Below are 18813 nucleotides of genomic sequence, written 5' to 3' on the forward strand. Positions count from 1 at the left end.
CATTTAGATGTTTTCACACCCAAGTAATGAGACTATGGTATGCTTGTGCACACCAAGAATTTGTACGTTCTGCCTCCAAAAGCTAGAAGCAGATAAAGCACCAAAGGAGATGATGATTTTGTAGAGCTCCTCCTTACAGTTTAAAGTTTCCCCTGCATGTTCATATTGATAGGTTTTTTATCATTTATTTTATCATTTATCATACAGTGTTGTTTATTCTGGATTCCCTTTTTTTCTCATTAAAATTGGCAAGACATGTTACCCCAGGAATATAGTCTTTCCAGCATCAGTCTGAAAGTGTGTCTATAGTACAGAAAAGTGCAACGATCTTTTTATGTCTCTCCCTCACTTCTGATGCATTCTAGATATGGTTGCTGTGTCGCTGGGATTATGAATCTCAAAAAAGATGCTGCCTCTCTAAGCATCACCATCCCATCCCTACCATTCTTTGGCTAATAAAAGCAGTAAAGTGGTAGGACTGTAACCACAGAACTAGCCCAAAGGGGATTATTTCCACACTATTTCCCATACCACATTCAATGTTACATTATGACAGGTCTCAAAGTCAACCTAGGGAATTGTTCATTGCAATTCAGTGTATAAGTTGTTACAGGATCAGATTTAGTGAAGCAACATGTAACAAAAGGAACACAGCTGAGTTAATTGAGGCAGCTGTGTGACAACCAATGTGATTGGATGATCCAAGAATAAAGCTAGCCAAGCTTACAGAGACAAACTGTTGGGTAGTTTGGATAGTTGGGTAGTTTGGTTGGTTGGTTGTTGTGTTGCTGGTGATCGTGTTGCTGAGAGCTGTATATTCTGCATCACTGGATGAAGACTTGCCATATTGCAAGGAGAAGATCCTGGGAGAAGACTATCTCTGTGGTGAGAGGAGAAGACTTCGTGGATGCAGGACTATTTACATTGGTAACAATACTTGGTTACTGAAACTGTAATTTACCATTTCTAACTGAAGAACTACTGTGTATGACCAGGACTGTATAAAAGACCAAGAGAAGCTGTATTTACCCCTGTATATATGGACTTTAATGTAAATAATACTTTCAACACTACAACAGTGTCTGTTTGGTTTAATCTCTGAGCAGTTCACTTCACCATTACGCCCCCTGGCGTAGTCTGGTAACGCAGCACCTCTGTCAATTGGTTATGGGCCCAGACAGCGCACCAGACTGCATCCAGGTATAAATTTAAGAAGTTATTGAAGAAACTGCTGCACAGAGAGAGCCAAGTAGTGTGGCTACAGTCTGTGGTAAAAATGGCCAACGAAATGTCTATGGCTGGACTGTGCATAAAAAAGTTGAATGGGGAGAATTATGCAACTTGGCAGCAGAAGGTTCAGTTACTATTGCAAAAGGAAGCCTTGTGGGACATTGTAGAAAATCCCCCAGCAGTCCTAAATGAGAGGAAAAAGAAACTAAATGCAAAAGCTCTGGCTATTATTGGGTTAACTCTAGAAGACCGTCTTCTTATCCACCTGAGAGGCCAAAATTCAGCAAAGAAGGCATGGGAGGATTTAAGGAGACTCTTCGTAAGAGATAACGTTGGAAGCCAGATTCAAATTGCCAGAAAACTTTTCCGAACTAGACTGAAAGCTGGAGGGTGTATGCTTCAACATTTAGAGGCAATGAAGTCAATGTTGATGGACTTACGAGAAAAGAACATCACATTTACAGAAATACAAGAAGCATTTATTATCCTGTCTTCATTAGATGAGTCATATGATCAGCTGGTGACCAATTTAGAAATTCTTCCTCAAGCAGAGCTAACAGTAATTAATATAACAGGCAAACTGTTGGAAGAAGAACAAAAGAGAAAAGATAACAAACAGCTCCGAGACTCCAAACTCACTAATCACCGTGATAAGCTGAAGGAAAGTGAGGAGGAGGGGGACACAGCTGCAAGCATTCATTCTGGAAAACGCTGTTTTTCCTGTGGCTCAAGAAAACATCTGATGAAAGACTGTAAATTTAAGAAAGGAAAAGAAAAACAAACCAGACGCAAGAGAGAAACACTAAGCCTGACTGAGGAAATTTATAACTCTGAACAGGGAGAAGAGTGGATTGTCGACTCTGGAGCAACTGCCAGCATGTGTAAGAGTAAACAGCTAATATTTAACTACCAACCTGTATCCAACCAACAAGTATGCTTAGCAAATGGTGTTAGTGCTAAGGTACTGGGAAAAGGTAAAGTGAAATTGCCTTATATTGCTAGACCAATAGATGTTTTACATGTTCCAAATTTGAAGCATAATTTACTTTCTGTGAGTTCATTAGCAAAGAATGGGTTTGTTAGCACTTTCTATGAGGAGAAATGTGTAATAACTAGCAAGAACAATGAAAAATTGAATTGCTATGCTAGAAACAATTTATATAGACTAAACTGCACTAAGGCTAACAATGTCTATGAAAACAAATGTATACACAAAGATTGTATTCATTTATGGCATCAAAGACTAGGACATGCAAACTACAAAACACTGAGAAAAACAATTGAAAACTCAGTAGGAGTTAATTTAAAGCAATGCAATGAATATGTGAATTGTCAAGCTTGCCAATTAGCCAAGAGTAAGAAAGCTCCTATAATGAAACATAGTGATGTACAAGTGAAAAATATATTAGATTTGGTGTCAGTTGATGTAATTGGACCCAAAAGTGCATCATTAGGAGGAGCCAGATACATTCTCTCTATCCAAGACCAAAAGTCCAGGTTTGGATACTGCTATCTCATGAAGGATAAAAGTGCAGTACATGTAGAGTTTGAAAAATGGCTCAAATTTGTAGAGCGCAAAACAGGGAAAAAGGTTAAGGTGGTGCAAACTGACAATGGAACAGAGTTTACCAATGCCAAATTTCAAGCAATATTAAAGAAAAATGGTATTACTCACAGGAGAGCCGCTCCCTATACACCTACTCAGAATGCCTTTATTGAAAGAAGGGGCCAAACTCTGCAGAATATGGCTGAGGCAATGATTAGGGGGAGTAATCTATCAGAGAAATATTGGGGGGAAGCTACACTTTGTGCGAATTTTTATATTAATATTCTTTGGCACAGTGGGATAAACAACATACCCTACACAGTTTGGACTGGGAGAAAACCAAATTTAAAATTTTTACATGTATTTGGATCTCCTGCATGGGTTCACATCCCAAAAGAAATAAGGAGAAAAGGAAAGAAGAAAGCCAGGTTGATGTATTTCCTTGGATACCAACAAAATAGGAGAGCATTTAGGTTTGGGTTGCCAAATACCAACAAACTTGTGATAAGTAGCAGTGCTGCATTTAATGAGCACAGTAACTGGGACAAAATATGCAAACCCCCAGAAACAATAATTAAATTGCATGAAAGGAATGAAAGTAGTGAAGATAGTGCAGATGATAGTGACTCTCAAATAGAGCAAGAAATTAAAAGAGAGGTAGAACCTGAGGAAATGCAAACTGACAAAGAAATTCCATCCAACTCAGAAAGGAGGGAAACTCTCGAGGAGGACAGAGAATTACCTAGGAGGTCTAGCAGAGAGAGAAAAACTCCTGACAGGTACAAGCCTGAGACCTATTACTGTCTCAATGTGGCTGAACCAGAGACATATGATGACATATGTAATATGCCTGAGAAAGAACAAATAAAATGGAAAGAGGCAATGGAGAAGGAGTTAAATTCATTAAAACAACTGAAGGTTTATGAGGAGGTAAAACTGCCTGAAAAATCAAAAGTAATTGGTTCCAGATGGGTATTTAAAAGGAAGGTGGATGCCGATGGTAATGTGAGGTATAGAGCAAGGTTAGTGGCAAAAGGGTATGCACAAACTTCAAACGACTATGATCAAGTTTTTGCACCGGCTCTAAGACCAGAGACATTGAGATTTGCTTTAACATATGCAGCTAAGCATAATCTCATGACCAGGCATGTTGATATAGAAACAGCCTATTTATATGCTGACCTGAAACACACCATTTATATGGAAATTCCACCAGGAATTGAAAGGGAAGGTAAATGCTGGATATTGAAAAAAAGTCTATATGGTCTCAGACAAAGTGGCCATGCATGGAACCAACATTTAACCAAAACTTTAAAAGACAATGGTTTTGTACAAGGAAAGGCTGACCCTTGTTTATTTATAAATGATAAGACACAAGCTATAGTATTAGTGTTTGTGGATGATTTAGCCATATTTACAAAAGATAAGAAAGAGGCTGAAGAAACAATCCAAATGTTAAAGAAACACTACAAATTGAGAGATTTAGGAGAAATAAGTAACTACTTAGGAGTAGAGATAGAAAGAAGCAAGAAAGGATTTAAAATAGCACAAAAGAGTAAAATATTAAAACTCCTAAAACAGTATAAGATGGAGGATTGTAAAGGTGCAGCAACTCCAATGAACATAGAGTTTGAGAAAGAAGATATGAATGGCCCGGAATGTGATATTGACGTATATAGGTCACTGGTAGGCAGCTTACTATATTTGAGCAGATGGTCAAGGCCAGACATCTCTATAGCTGTAAACTTGCTATCTAGGAATGTAAGCAAGCCGAATGAAAGGCACTGGCAATCAGCAAAAAGAGTACTTAGGTATTTAAAGGAGGCACAAAATAAAAAGCTAAATTTAGAACCAGTGGGAGAACTATCTATTACTGCTTATGCCGATGCTAATTATGGTAGTGATTTAACAACCAGAAGATCAACATCAGGCATGACTGTACATTTGGGAGAAAGTCTGATAAGCTGGAAGACAGCTAGACAGAAATTTATATCGTTGTCTTCTGCCGAATCTGAGTATGCAGCATTATCTGAATTGTGTACAGATCTAGTATTCTATAAACAATTAGCACAAGATCTGGGATTGAATATAAAATCTCAAATAAAGGTTTTTGAAGATAATCAAGCTGTCATACAAATGGCAAACTCACCAAATGTAAAAAGCAGATCTAAACACACAGATATCAGATACCAGAATGTAAAGCAAAGTATAGAAAATGGTTTAATAGAGCTGGTATACTGTGAAACAGAAAACAATAAAGCTGATTGTTTGACAAAAGTATTGGGGCCAACTAAACATAACAAAGCATGTGAAATGTTGGGAATGATATAATGTATATGTGAATGTGAAAGGAACTCTGTATATGTTCAAGGCAATGTACTATGTAAGATACATATGTTACAGAATTGCTATAAACAATTGGAGGAGATTGACAGGTCTCAAAGTCAACCTAGGGAATTGTTCATTGCAATTCAGTGTATAAGTTGTTACAGGATCAGATTTAGTGAAGCAACATGTAACAAAAGGAACACAGCTGAGTTAATTGAGGCAGCTGTGTGACAACCAATGTGATTGGATGATCCAAGAATAAAGCTAGCCAAGCTTACAGAGACAAACTGTTGGGTAGTTTGGATAGTTGGGTAGTTTGGGTGGTTGGTTGGTTGTTGTGTTGCTGGTGATCGTGTTGCTGAGAGCTGTATATTCTGCATCACTGGATGAAGACTTGCCATATTGCAAGGAGAAGATCCTGGGAGAAGACTATCTCTGTGGTGAGAGGAGAAGACTTCGTGGATGCAGGACTATTTACATTGGTAACAATACTTGGTTACTGAAACTGTAATTTACCATTTCTAACTGAAGAACTACTGTGTATGACCAGGACTGTATAAAAGACCAAGAGAAGCTGTATTTACCCCTGTATATATGGACTTTAATGTAAATAATACTTTCAACACTACAACAGTGTCTGTTTGGTTTAATCTCTGAGCAGTTCACTTCACCATTACGCCCCCTGGCGTAGTCTGGTAACGCAGCACCTCTGTCACATTATCATGCTATAAATCTTCCATACATCTGAGAAGCTAACAGGTCTCCAGGCACCCACAAGTGAGAAGAATATCTATGTTGTCCTCTCATCTATTAGTGTTGCGTCTTTCCGTGAAGACAGAATGTTTCAAACTTTCCTAGTCCTTAGTCATGTTTTGGGTTCAACTTTTCCCATTGTTTTCAGTTGATCTCAGACCTAAATTGGATGAATAAAACCTTCAACCTTCAAAAGACAAGCAACATATCAGAAATAATGCAATAATATCTTCTCTTGCCTTGAAAAGATCTCAGTTCTTGGGTTCAATAACAATGACAAAAAGTTATGTAAAAATTTGGCTATTATACTCCAAAAGTATGCATTTAAAAGAGTGAGCTTGAATAGTCTTGAATACATAACTTGGATTAGGTATCTGATCTAGGCTTTGTGGTTGCCTGGTCAATAGCACGCTATTCCCTGAGGTTTCAGGGTCAAAGGGGCTGGGTACTTGGGCTGTTACAAAGGCCGGGCAAGCACAACACATGTACAAATACCTTTTTATTGATCCAATGAGCCCTTACTCCAGTTAGGAATAGGCAAAAGTGTATGTCCTGGCTTTAATGCCACCTCTCATGCACAAATAAAACGTTCTTCCCCTGCCTGAAGCTATATAGTGATTCTTGGGAACTTTGGCTGGTGACAAAAAAACTGGTAACAGTTGCGTGCTGAAATCCTGTTGCTTAGTGGATGGAAGGAGGGAACATACCACGCATACAAATTCGGACAAAGCATGATGAAGCGCTTCATGCCCATGTCTACTGCTGTCTCTTTGGATTGGGAACATCCCAAGAAAGTAAGTTAGATCCGCTACCTGTGTGGACTCAAATGGTTATACAGGGAAGAGCTTGAAAAAGTTACTTTTTTGGACCAACTCCCCCACCCCCAATTTCCCCAGCAGTCTAGCTATGGGGACTTCTGCGCTACAGAGAAATGAGAGCTTTGCTGATCTCCAGTGGTTTTACTACTGATTAAGTACATCTTGGGAAATTTATTCTTTGGACTGCATCACCAAGAACCCCTTAGCCCAGGGGTCCCCAACCCCTGGTCCGCAGTCCTGTGGCGGTCTGTGGGCTTCCTGGAACTGGGCTGCAGAGACGGATTTCCGCCCCCCCCCCGCACGCATGCATGGTGGGCGTGTCACGCTCATGGGTGGGCTTGTTGCGCTCACAGAGGGGCATGTCACACTTGCAGGTGGGTGTGACACGCCCCTCCATGCGCGTGACATGCCCACCTGTGATTGTGACATGCCCACCCGTGAGCGTGACATCCCCACCAGTGAGCACGGGGGTGCCCCTGCCCCCCCACGCATGAAGCCCGCACCCCCCTACCAGTCTGTGGCCCCAAAAAGGCTGGGGACTGCTGCCTTAGCCAACACAATGGCCAGAGTGGCTAAGGAAATCTAGGAGCTATAGTCCAAAACACAGCTTTTCTGTATGTCAAGTTTATGATATTATTCTAATGAGATATAATGTAAGTCTGAATGATCTCTTGAAGATCCCCTTCCCCCCCCCAAAAAAAACCCCTGATGTAGTTGTGAAAAAATACTGCTAGAATTAGTAAAACTGGCTCAGGGTCAAACTGAACCAACTGGGAAATGGGAGACAGGGCAGCGATGGTCACCCCCGGATCAGCTAGGCTGCGGGTGGAGTCAAAATTGAATGGCCTTGAATTTTGTTCTTAAAAAGGCTGCAAACTGATCACTAGTGAACTCAGTGAGGCCCTGAATGGGCAGAACTGGTAAGGTTGCGGACCACCCGGAATAATTCCACTTGTCAGTTCGCAGCCACACAAGTCCTCAGATGTTAAAGGTCTTTCTTGCCCGTTTAACGGCATTATCGTATTTATTGGCCCTAGTCTTAACTGCAGCCCTTTTTTGTTCCAACTGATCTCTTCTCCACCTGCTCTCTAGCCATCTCCTAGACAACTTCATAGCTTGCAGCCCCTTAGCATGCCAAGGGGCAGAGTGAGCTCTGGAGCGGGTGGGGCATTTCGGGGTTTTGTGTCAGCTGCCTAGGTCGTCTCCAGATGCCACCTCTCGGCCTGGGCTTCCACAGGGTCGTCTATCAGGTCAGCTGGAAGCCCTCCCCCCGCCCCCCTGAGCCTTTATCCTGCATTTCTCCCTAGTGGGGACAAAGAAGGTGTAAAAAAAAAGATAGAATCAACAATTAGTTTAAAATATTGAATCTAGTTTAAATCTATGTATGTAAATAGTTAAAAACATTATTTTAAAGCAATCTATTTTAAAAGAACTCCCTGTCTTGGTTGCCTGTTGACTCCCTAAAAGCCTCTCAAGAGGCGGGTTTTCAGCGGCTGGAAGAGAAGTAGAGGAAGGAAGGAGGCAGTTTGCATCTCCCGAGGGGGAAAGTTCCTTAGTCTGGGAGGAGCCACAGAGAAGTCAACACTGCCGGCAGAACTTTGCACCAATGCAAGGTTCCAAAATATCTTCAGAGGAAGCCGCTCACACAGAACATTGCAATAATCCAAATGGGAGTGTAACCCCATTCAGCAGAGGTTGAATCCTAATTCCCCACTCTAACTCTGACTGACTAGGAACACCTCTGTCTTCCCTGGATTAAGCTTCAGTTTGGTCAACCTCATCCGGTCCATCACTGACTCCAGATGTGGCCCTGGGAGTAAGACAGCGTCTTTGAATTTGGGTGGAAAGGAGAGCGAGAGCCATAGCCTAAGAAAGCATATAGGGAAAAAGTCAGGAGAAGAAAAATGATTTACTGGCTGGTGTGTATTACAAAGGTATTTCACTCTGCATCAAGAAAGCCTTTTCCGCACTGCTGTTCCCAGGGAAATGCAGCATTTGGAGGGAGTGTCTTTCCAAGAGCCGCTTAACATAATCCGTAAGCTTCTCCCACCCTCAGCTTCCAAATGCTGTCGCTCCTGCTCACTTCAGAGAAGTGCCGCAAGGTGAGAAGATGGACAGATGTGTTTGCAGACATCTGGGAGGTTCTTACACAGGGCATAAAGCTCCACAAAAAGAAGATGGACAGATATGCTTGTTTGAAGCATCTGGAAGTTTTTAAAACGCAGGTTGAGAAAAATCTTGAAAAAAAAAACTGGTGATAGGTCAGTGTCACTGATGTATTCCCAAGCAGGGGCTAGGGAGCTGAAACACAGATCAGTGTCTGCATTTGAAGGATGTCATTTCAATACAGTACTCTTCCCTCTCCATAAACAATGTCAAGGGAAATCAAGTATGCCTTGTCGGTAAGCCAGTAAATGGTGCGTAAAAGACAGGCACCTGCTTGTTTGCTCAAAATATTAAGCTGTCAAATGACACGGATGTTTGTGCTCACCAACTTTCTTCCCATGATTGATGTAGGTCATGCTCCTGTTTGAGAAAGACCTGCGTTTGTTAGCCATAGGTGAATGCTCTTTGGATGTGCCCTTTGGAACAAGCGTGCAAGTTTAGCAGGGAGTAACTTGGCTCAGCCTTTAATTATTTCTGCTTCTCTTCCTTTTAGAGAAGCACTCTTTAAAAGCAGAGAGGTCTGCTAAGGCAGGCAGGGGAACCTGCGGTCTTCGGCACACAGAACGCTAGCAGGTCGGGCAAAAGGTGGTTACACAGCTCTTCCGCACTTCTCAAGCAAAGGTGCCGAGGAAAAGCAACCTAAGCTAACTGTGTTTTCTCTGCGCAGAGAATTCCCCTGACATTCCACTGCCGACTTTTGGAAATTTTTCTTGGATAACCTTAAGAAGAGCTACGTCATGTCCGATTTCTGAATCTGGAGTTCAGCTTGTAGTAACATCCAGTTTTATAGGGCGGGCACACACACTCTTTGGGAGCGTACAGATACCGAATGAATGAATGAATGAATGAATGAATGAATGAATGAATGAATGAATGAATGAATGAATGAATGAATGAATGAATGAATGAATGAATGAATGAATGAATGTGGCTTACCAGGAGAGGGTAAGGGTGGAACTCAAAAGAAGTTATTTGTCCTCCCTGACTGAATTGTTATCAGTATGCCCAGCTGGATCTAGGACAAATACCACAGAAGTGCCTTTGGTACCTCATCCTGTGGCCAGCTTTGCAGGGCTACCCAGAGAGCTGAATGGGGGCTGGGGCAGGCATCTTCGTGGAAGCCCTGCGGATGCCCACTGCCAGGATTCATGCATGTGTGTACACAAAGATGATTATTCTGAAAAATCTAATGCGCTTTTTAAAAAGACTTTTGTGCTATTTTTTTCTGGACAAAATGCTTGGTTGTGCAGGATCATTACAATTCCTTCACAGGATGGCATCTTTTCTGTACAGGATTTGCTGAAAAGCGCACTAAGCTGTGTAGGTTTTGGTACTTGGGTCTGTTCAGGATGGGTATAATGCAATCACAACAACAGCAAAAGAGGGGAATGATATCAAGGGTTCATTTTCATAGGAAACTGGGAAGTCTTGAAAAATTGCTGAGAAAGAGAAAATGTGTAAGCACGGGTTGTATCCCTAATGCACACAAAGGAGTAAGCCTTTACGTGGGAATTAAAAATGATTGTGCTGTTCACAGTGATATCGCATTCTCTGCAGGGCTGCTGAAAGTTATTTTGTAACATTGAGGCAAAACAGCAAATGGTATCCCTCAATCACTCAACTGGAAGAACACCTTATCTAAAACCAGCCAAGTTATTCTGAAATATGAGCCACGAATTCTAACCTCTACTCTTTCCTACCACCAGAATAACTAATCTTTTTTGTTTTTTCATCACATCTGCTGCTTGTAGTCAATGGGGAGAGCTCTTGGCCCCCCTGTTGAAAAGCATTTTCCGCACCTTTACCAAGATATAATGAGGGGAAACCATGACAACCAACTACGAGCCTATGGTCTAAGTCTCTCTTTGCTAAATATTTGAATATTACATATGTCATATGTCTTGTGTAAGTCAGGGGTTGAGAACCTTTAGCCCTGGAGAGATGCTTGACTTCAACTTCTGTTAGCCCTTTCTTTTGGCCCAGTTGTGTGTAGCTGATGGGCGCTGGTGTCCGACGCATCTGAAGGCAAAGGCTTCTCCAAGGGGTAAAACAAGGAGTTGATGACTCCGGACCCAGCAATTTTCCTGAAGCGAACAAGGGCTATCTATGGATAGTGCCTGGGCCCTGCACACTCCCACCTTAACCTCAAAAAGTTGGGATGTAAAATATGATGAAGATGCATTCCGTCACTGGTATGGGACCCATTGTGATTGGTGGGGCCAGCCCTTGGCCTCAGGATTAAAAGCAGGCAAGAGTGGGGTGATGGAGGATGTTCTGAGCATGAGGTAGGGCATGGCATGTCTGAATGGTGCTATTTCCAGCTGAGCAGCTGGTTCATAACGATAATTCCAGTCCATTTCCCTTTGGGGGGGGGTAGGGGAAAAACACATCCTAGAATTCAGCCATTCTCAACAGGGGCCATATTGCCCCCTAGTGGACCCTGGCCCACTGAAAAGGGGTCACAGACTGGAAAATGTAAGAAATTTCTGACAGATATCTGTTTGTGTTTTATCCTTGTTTGATGGGGGCTTTGGGGTCTGAGAAGAACTCCTAAAAGGGCCGGGATGAAGATAAAAAGCTTGAGAACGGCTGTCCTATATGTTCCTCGCAACTCATAAGGGTGGACCTTTCCCTGGGTTATCACCGCACACATCATTTATCCAGTTTTAAAATACTGTGGAACAAATGATATCCTGACCCAGCAAGCCTTCCCTTGCAAATATATATCCCTATTGGTTTTGTTCTGGCTTGGTGAAGACCAGGAGTTTCCAAAAGAAAGAAGCTGGAGGGGCTGAAATTATATTTCTGCCTTTAAAAATAATCAAACCATTTAGCTGAATTCTTTCTGCAGCTTTTGGGCAGCCCAACAGAAGGGAAAGCAGGCCTCCACGGAGAGCTTTAAGAGGAATGGATGGGGAGGAAGAAGTTGGACAGCCGCCGCTGTTATGGGATTCTCAGAGGCAGAGTTCAGGAGCCATTAAAATCAAAAGAACTGCTGGCAAGACTTGGAGAACAGCGAGGTTCAAAATAACGATTTAAACATTGCCTAGAGGGCCGAGAGACCTAGAAGAGGAAATTTCAGATGGGCAGGCACATTGTTATGAAGTCTAGACACTTGGGTTGCATCCAGTCTTGACACTTTCCCTTGTTGTCGATCCTCTGATCACAAGGACTTCGCCATCCTTTCCACAGCGGCAGAGAGGGTGCAAAAGGTCCAGAATGGAGACCCACCAGAACAGATTTGAATCTGAGCAGCCACATTGGACTGCTAATTTGTTTGGGAAGTAATTACTGGGTTAAGGTTAAGGTGTGGAGGAAAACGGTGCACCCTTTTTGTCAGATCCTGTATTTTTCCCCTCACAGAGCTCTGAGAAGGATTTAGGTCAGGAAAACAACTCGTTCTGTTGCTGGAGGCAAAGAAGAAAATGTCATGCCTCAAACTGGACTAGCAGTGTGTGTATGTATGTATGTATGTATGTATGTATGTATGTATGTATGTATGTATGTATGTATGTATGTATGTATGTATGTATGTATGTATGTATGTATGTATGTATTTGTTGGATTCATCTGTTCCCCACTTTTTCCTAACAATGGGATTCAAGGTGACTCTTTATAAGGTTGAATTGAATAGAAATGTGAATATGTCTTCAGTTTTTGTGGATCACTCTGAATTCTGTGGGTGAAAAATGCCATTTCACTCTCTATTTTCCCCACACTATGAGGACAGCGAGGTCAAGCGTATGCTAAAATATAAAAGGTAGCACTGCAGTTGAAGGGAAAATGACCTCTAATGTTTTTTACCATCAGATTTTGGGATACCAAATATTCTTATTTACAGTAATAATTCTTCCTTCCTTCCTTCCTTCCTTCCTTCCTTCCTTCCTTCCTTCCTTCCTTCCTTCCTTCCTTCCTTCCTTCCTTCCTTCCTTCCTTCCTTCCTTCCTTCCTTCCTTCCTTCCTTCCTTCCTTCCTTAAGTAAGTAAGTCAGTCAGTCACTCACTCAGTCAGTCAGTCAGTCAGTCAGTCATGTAGTAGCTTTTATGAAAAACCTAAAAAATAAACACACCCCACTCTCTGGTAAAAAATAAGCCAGCCCATGAATAAATAAGAAATATAATATTTTTGATGGAAGTTCAAGGAGGTTCATTATTATGGCTCATTAAGCATGAACTAGTGACATGGATTTAAGATTTATTGGTGGTTTTGATATCCTGTCACTCTTAATGTACAAACAGAACAGGCAATTGTAGTCCCTCCAATTTTTTCCCACTACAGCTCCCACTGCTATATTGATAGGAATTACAGGCCAAAAGCAACTGCTCATTCCTGTCTTAGACATATGACTGTTTGGGATTAAAAGCCAGCAGGAGAAAGAAGCAGGAGGATCTATGGATCCTGGAACATGGCAGCCTTTTCTGAATGTCCAAGGTGCACAAAAGCCCTCTGTTGGAAGTGCTCTTACATCGGGAATTTAGATTGCAGTGCTCAGACCTCTCCATATTTTCTCACAGGCAAGCTCTACAAAAGACCTCATCATGTGCCACCAAGCCAAGTCTGCCTCATGGCGACCCTTTTCAGGGTTTGTTAGGTAGAGGAAATACTCAGAAGTGGTTTCCCAGTCCCTTCTTCTGGGGGTTCCCCTGGGACTATGCAGCTTGCCCCCAAGGCTACACGGGCTGGTTCTTCTTCCAGTGGGGAATCAAACTCCCAGTCTCTGGTTCTGCAACCAGATACTTAAACCACCGAGCTATCCAGACAGCTACAAAGGACTTACTCCCAGCTAAATGTGTTTTGGTTGGCAGTCTTCATTGACTAATTGCACAATCAGAGCAAAAATAAACGACCATATTGCAAGATCCAAAAAAAGGCATCCTTAAATTAACCTTTCTCGTGTATATGGTGATGAGACGGGAAATCATTAAGCCCTTCATTAACATACCCTTAAAGGGAGAAGAAAGTGGGCCTTGTAATTTTGGATGGAAATGTTGTAATTGGAGAGGCAAGTACCTTGCCTGTGGCTATTTCCATTTACAGGACTCTGTTCTCTTCCCGACTCTCTGCAGCTGACTGCACTGACGTCATCCCCAGAGCCATTGACACATGCTTTTGTGTGGTGTGAATGAAGAAGTAAATTGATCCCAGTGGGGACGGCACTCACAATGAACAGAAGCCCGCCGCTCTGCCAGCTCTAGCTGGGCATTAGCTATCAGTTCCTGCCGCACACGCCTCAACCACCCAAATCATTAACAGCCAGGAGTTGTTCACGCCCAGCATGATTTTCTTTTCTTTTTTTTTTTGATGAAATTCACCCCAGGCACTTTAAATTAACAGCTAAACACTAATTAAGAACATTGATAATACCAATGTTTTATCAAGGAAGCTCAAAAGAACATTGCCATGACTGGGGAAGGAGCTGTTATTCGGAAACCCTGAGGTAAGGGAGTTTTCCAGGTGGAATAACAAAAGGTTAAAAAAAAGACAGACAGAGAGAGAGAAAGCAACGCATGTTTTGTCAAAGACCGTCTAAGAGCAAGTCAACAGACATGCCCACAACTAAGGATCTGAGGATGTTCCATTACATGACGGCTGCTTTGCCTTTTCAGTCACCTCATCTTGTATTTCCAGGGATGTTATTTGGATAGGATAGGTGGGTCCAGCCAGTGAAAGGGTGCTCTGAGCATTCACTGAGTATACAATGAATAGCATCCAAGGAAAAATTAGGGCCTGCTGCCATGATTAGTGAGTGTGTTTCCAGGTAATGTTGGTAATACTGAGGCTATAGATATGGGAGTTGCAGCCTGTGTAGCAGCTTCTGTGCAGGACGTTTCCATGGGCCATGATAGCTGGGACTGCTCAGCGTGATGCCTAAAATGGGTGATTGACCTCCTGTTTATCCCTAACTTGCTCAAGTTTGTTTGTTTGTTCAGTCGTTTAGTTGTGTCTGACTCTTCGTGACCCCATGGACCAGAGCACGCCAGGCCCTCCTATCTTCCACCACCTCCCGGAGTTGTGTCAACTTCATGTTGGTTGCTTCGATGACACTGTCCAACCATCTCATCCTCGGTCGTCCCCTTCTCCTCTTGCCTTCACACTTTCCCAACATCAAAGTCTTTTCCAAGGACTCTTCTCATGAGATGGCCAAAGTACTGGAGCCTCAGCTTCAGGATCTGTCCTTCCAATGAGCACTCGGGGTTGATTTCCTGCAGAATTGATAGGTTTCTTCTCTTTGCAGTCCAGGGAACTCTCAAGAGTCTCCTCCAGCACCACAATTCAAAGGCATCAATTCTTCGGGGGTCAGCTTTCTTTATGGTCCAGCTCTCACTTCCATACAACACTACAGGAAAAACCATAGCTTTGACTATTCGGACTTTTGTTGGCAAGGTGATGTCTCTGCTTTTTAAGGTGCTGTCAAGGTTTGTCATTGCTTTCCTCCCAAGAAGCAGGCGTCTTTTAATTTCGGGGCTGCTGTCTCCATCTGCAGTGATCATGGAGCCCAAGAAAGTAAAATCTGTCACTGCCTCCATATCTTCCCCTTCTATTTCCCAGGAGGTGATGGGACCAGTGGCCATGATCTTAGTTTTTTTGATGTTGAGTTTCAGACCGTTTTTTGCACTCTCGTCTTTCACCCTCATTACAAGGTTCTTTAGTTCCTCCTCACTTTCCGCCATCAGAGTGGTATCATCTGCATATCGGAGGTTGTTGATATTTCTTCCTGCAATCTTAATTCCAGCTTGGGATTCCTCCAGTCCAGCCTTCCGCATGATGTATTCTGCATATAAGTTAAATAAGTGGGGTGACAATATACAGCCTTGTCGTACTCCTTTCCCAATTTTGAACCAATCCGTTGTTCCATATCCAGTTCTAACTGTTGCTTCCTGTCCCACATATAGGTTTCTCAGGAGATGGATAAGGTGGTCAGGCACGCCCATTTCTTTTAGGACTTGCCATAGTTTGCTGTGGTCCACACAGTCAAAGGCTTTTGCATAGTCAATGAAGCAGAAGTAGATGTTTTTCTGGAACTCTCTGGCTTTCTCCATAATCCAGCGCATGTTGGCAATTTGGTCTCGAGTTCCTCTGCCCCTTCGGAATCCCGCTTGTACTTCTGGGAGTTCTCGGTCCACATACTGCTGAAGCCTACCTTGTATGATTTTGAGCATAACCTTGCTAGCGTGTGAGATGAGTGCAATTGTCCGGTAGTTGGAGCATTCTTTGGCACTGCCCTTCTTTGGGATTGGGATGTAGACTGATCTTTTCCAATCCTCTGGCCACTGTTGGGTTTTCCAAACTTGTTGGCATATTGAATGTAGCACCTTAACAGCGTCATCCTTTAAGATTTTAAATAGTTCAACTGGAATGCCATCACCTCCACTGGCCTTGTTGTTAGCCAGGCTTTCTAAGGCCCACTTGACCTCACTCTCCAGGATGTCTGGCTCTAGGTCAGCAACTATATTGTCTGGGTTGTCCGGGATATCCAAATCTTTCTGATATAATTCCTCTGTGTATTCTTGCCACCTCTTCTTGATGTCTTCTGCTTCTGTGAGGTCCCTTCCATTTTTGTCTTTTATCATGTCCATCTTTGCACAAAATTTTCCTCTAATATCTCCAATTTCCTGGGGTAGGAACCGGCAATTCCACTTCAGTATCTTTGCCAAGAATGCCCCATGATCAGAAACTTGCTCAAGGCATCTGACTTTTCCTATTGAACAGTTGGGACAACAACCCCTACCTCCTTCTCTGTTACCTGCGTCTTCGTCTGAAGGCCCCAAGTTCCCTCAGGAGTGCTCAGAGAGGACAATCTTTCCCTGCCAGGTACCATGACTTGAGCAGAAAACAATGTGCCATGTCTTCTCGACAGCTACTAGCAAAGTGCTGAAGGGTTGCTAGATCTTAGGACTCTGACTCAGGGAATTGCTGTGGCTCTCCAGGTGGGGAAATGTCCTGTCCATACAGGACATACAGGACAGTGTTTGATTTGGGGTGTGTGAAGTAGATTTAAAGCCTGGACAGTGATCTTTACCTATTCCCAGGTGGCTCCAAACCTCACTGGAAATGGTGTTTGCCCATGTCTTGAGGCTGATTCTCTCTCATCCTTTGCCTACCCTGTTTCTGTGATGACACACAGGCTTGTGACTACAATGTCAAAAGGGTCCTCCTTGTGACTTCATGCACCCATAATCTTAGGGGAAAGGATGATGGATTTGGTAACCATCCGTGGGTTGGGGTAAGGTTCAGAGGCAAAAATGTTGAAGTTAAGGAAGTCCTACTTTGGACAGATCGTGAGAAGGTAGGATTCTCTGGAAAAAGACCCTAATGCTGGGAAAGGTGGAAGGCAGCAGGAAGAGAGGAAGACCAAAAGCTTAAGGACGCCACAGGCTTGAGTTTACAAGAGCTGAGCAGGGCAATTGAGGACAGGGCATTTTGGAGATCACTCATTCATAGGGTTGCTATGAGCCAGAGGCATCTCAACAGCACATAACATCAACAACTACAAGGATAAGAAGAAAGTAGGGTGTGCTGAGATGTGTTTTTCGTCTTGAAACCCCCCTTTAATGCCCCTTCCCTATATGCACCATGTATATATTCCAAGCAGAGTGAGAAAGGATTGCTATACAGTAGGGTCACCCTATTCACAGGATCAGTATCTGCTGATTCACTTATCTGCTGCCTGAAAATACTAAATAAATGAACTCAGAAATATATATTTCCAGGGTGTATTTACCAGAACTAGCCACTAGACGGAGCCAAAAACCATGCAATGCGTAACACATGCTCCTTCCACATTGTTGTTGATTTTGTCATCCACAGGCGTGGGTGGCTTGGAAGCAGGGAGTCAGCCTTACCTTAGAAGAAAGGAGTTTATATAAGCTATATCTGTACACTTGAAAGATCCATGCAGGTAACCATGACAATAACGGATTATTACCGAGTACACACCCTCCCTTGAAGCCTACTTACACACCCAAAAAGTCAGACGAAAGAAAGGGACAAAAATTCCCAACCTGAAGATGTCTGGAAGTGGAAGATTAAGAATTACACAGCTCCCAGACCGAGAAAACATGGTCTGGAAACACGGCCCAATGATCGGGCAGGATCCCTGGTGACGGGAACAGAAAAAAGGATGGGGAGGGAAAGAAAGGCGAGAAATAATGCAAAGGCAATCCAAAACAGGAAGAGGGGCTCACGCCCAGGGGCTGCAGGTCAGCTCCAACTACACCTTTCTATAGTCTCCTTATGCCTGGCAGCTCAGAGTGGTAAGGCGAGATTCCCTCTGGTTTATATGGTTGCAGATTATTGCTGTTGTTGTTTCAAAAAAAGATCTTTGTCACCATTCTGGCTGGACCTTGCAGTGTAACCATTTTGGGATTGTCAAACTTTGGACGCGTCTCAAGCCCCTTTGTGGACTCCTTCCCAGCTTCCTTTCAAATCTCGTGTAGTTTGGCCGGCACTGTATCTTCAGTGACTCTCGTTCTGCTGTTTGCAGATGGCGCGCCGCTGGGAATTTCTTTTCTGGGATGTGTTTTAGACTGCTGACTGAGATGGCGATGGTCTCTGTCTCCTTCCTTCTCTCCCATTATCAATAATTCAATCTTCTGAGGAAGGAGCGGGGGGGGGGAATTATTCTGTATCATTGCACAGGAGATGGGGTGCGCGCGCGCTTTGGCGCTCCTCTTCTCCCTCTCAGGCAAGTGTGACAAAATCAATTTCTGTCAATACAAAAAAGGCCAAATGAATTTTGAAAGAGGGTAATCCTTTGCGTTAAAGTCTTTTTAATAGCAAAGCGATTGATTTGTCTGAATTAATTTAATCACAGCAAAAGATTTCTTCTTCTTTCAGCGGCCGTGTATGTATTAGGGTCTGCTGTGAAGGGCTTTGCATTTGTGTTGCCCAAGCAAAGCTGCGAATGATGTGACGCCGAAGAACCCTTGATTTTTTAACAACAAACCCTAAAGAACAGATTGTACTTTTTCA

The sequence above is a fragment of the Pogona vitticeps genome, chromosome 1 (genome assembly GCF_051106095.1).
Source record: "Pogona vitticeps strain Pit_001003342236 chromosome 1, PviZW2.1, whole genome shotgun sequence".
NCBI classification, from domain to species: Eukaryota; Metazoa; Chordata; class Lepidosauria; order Squamata; family Agamidae; genus Pogona; species Pogona vitticeps.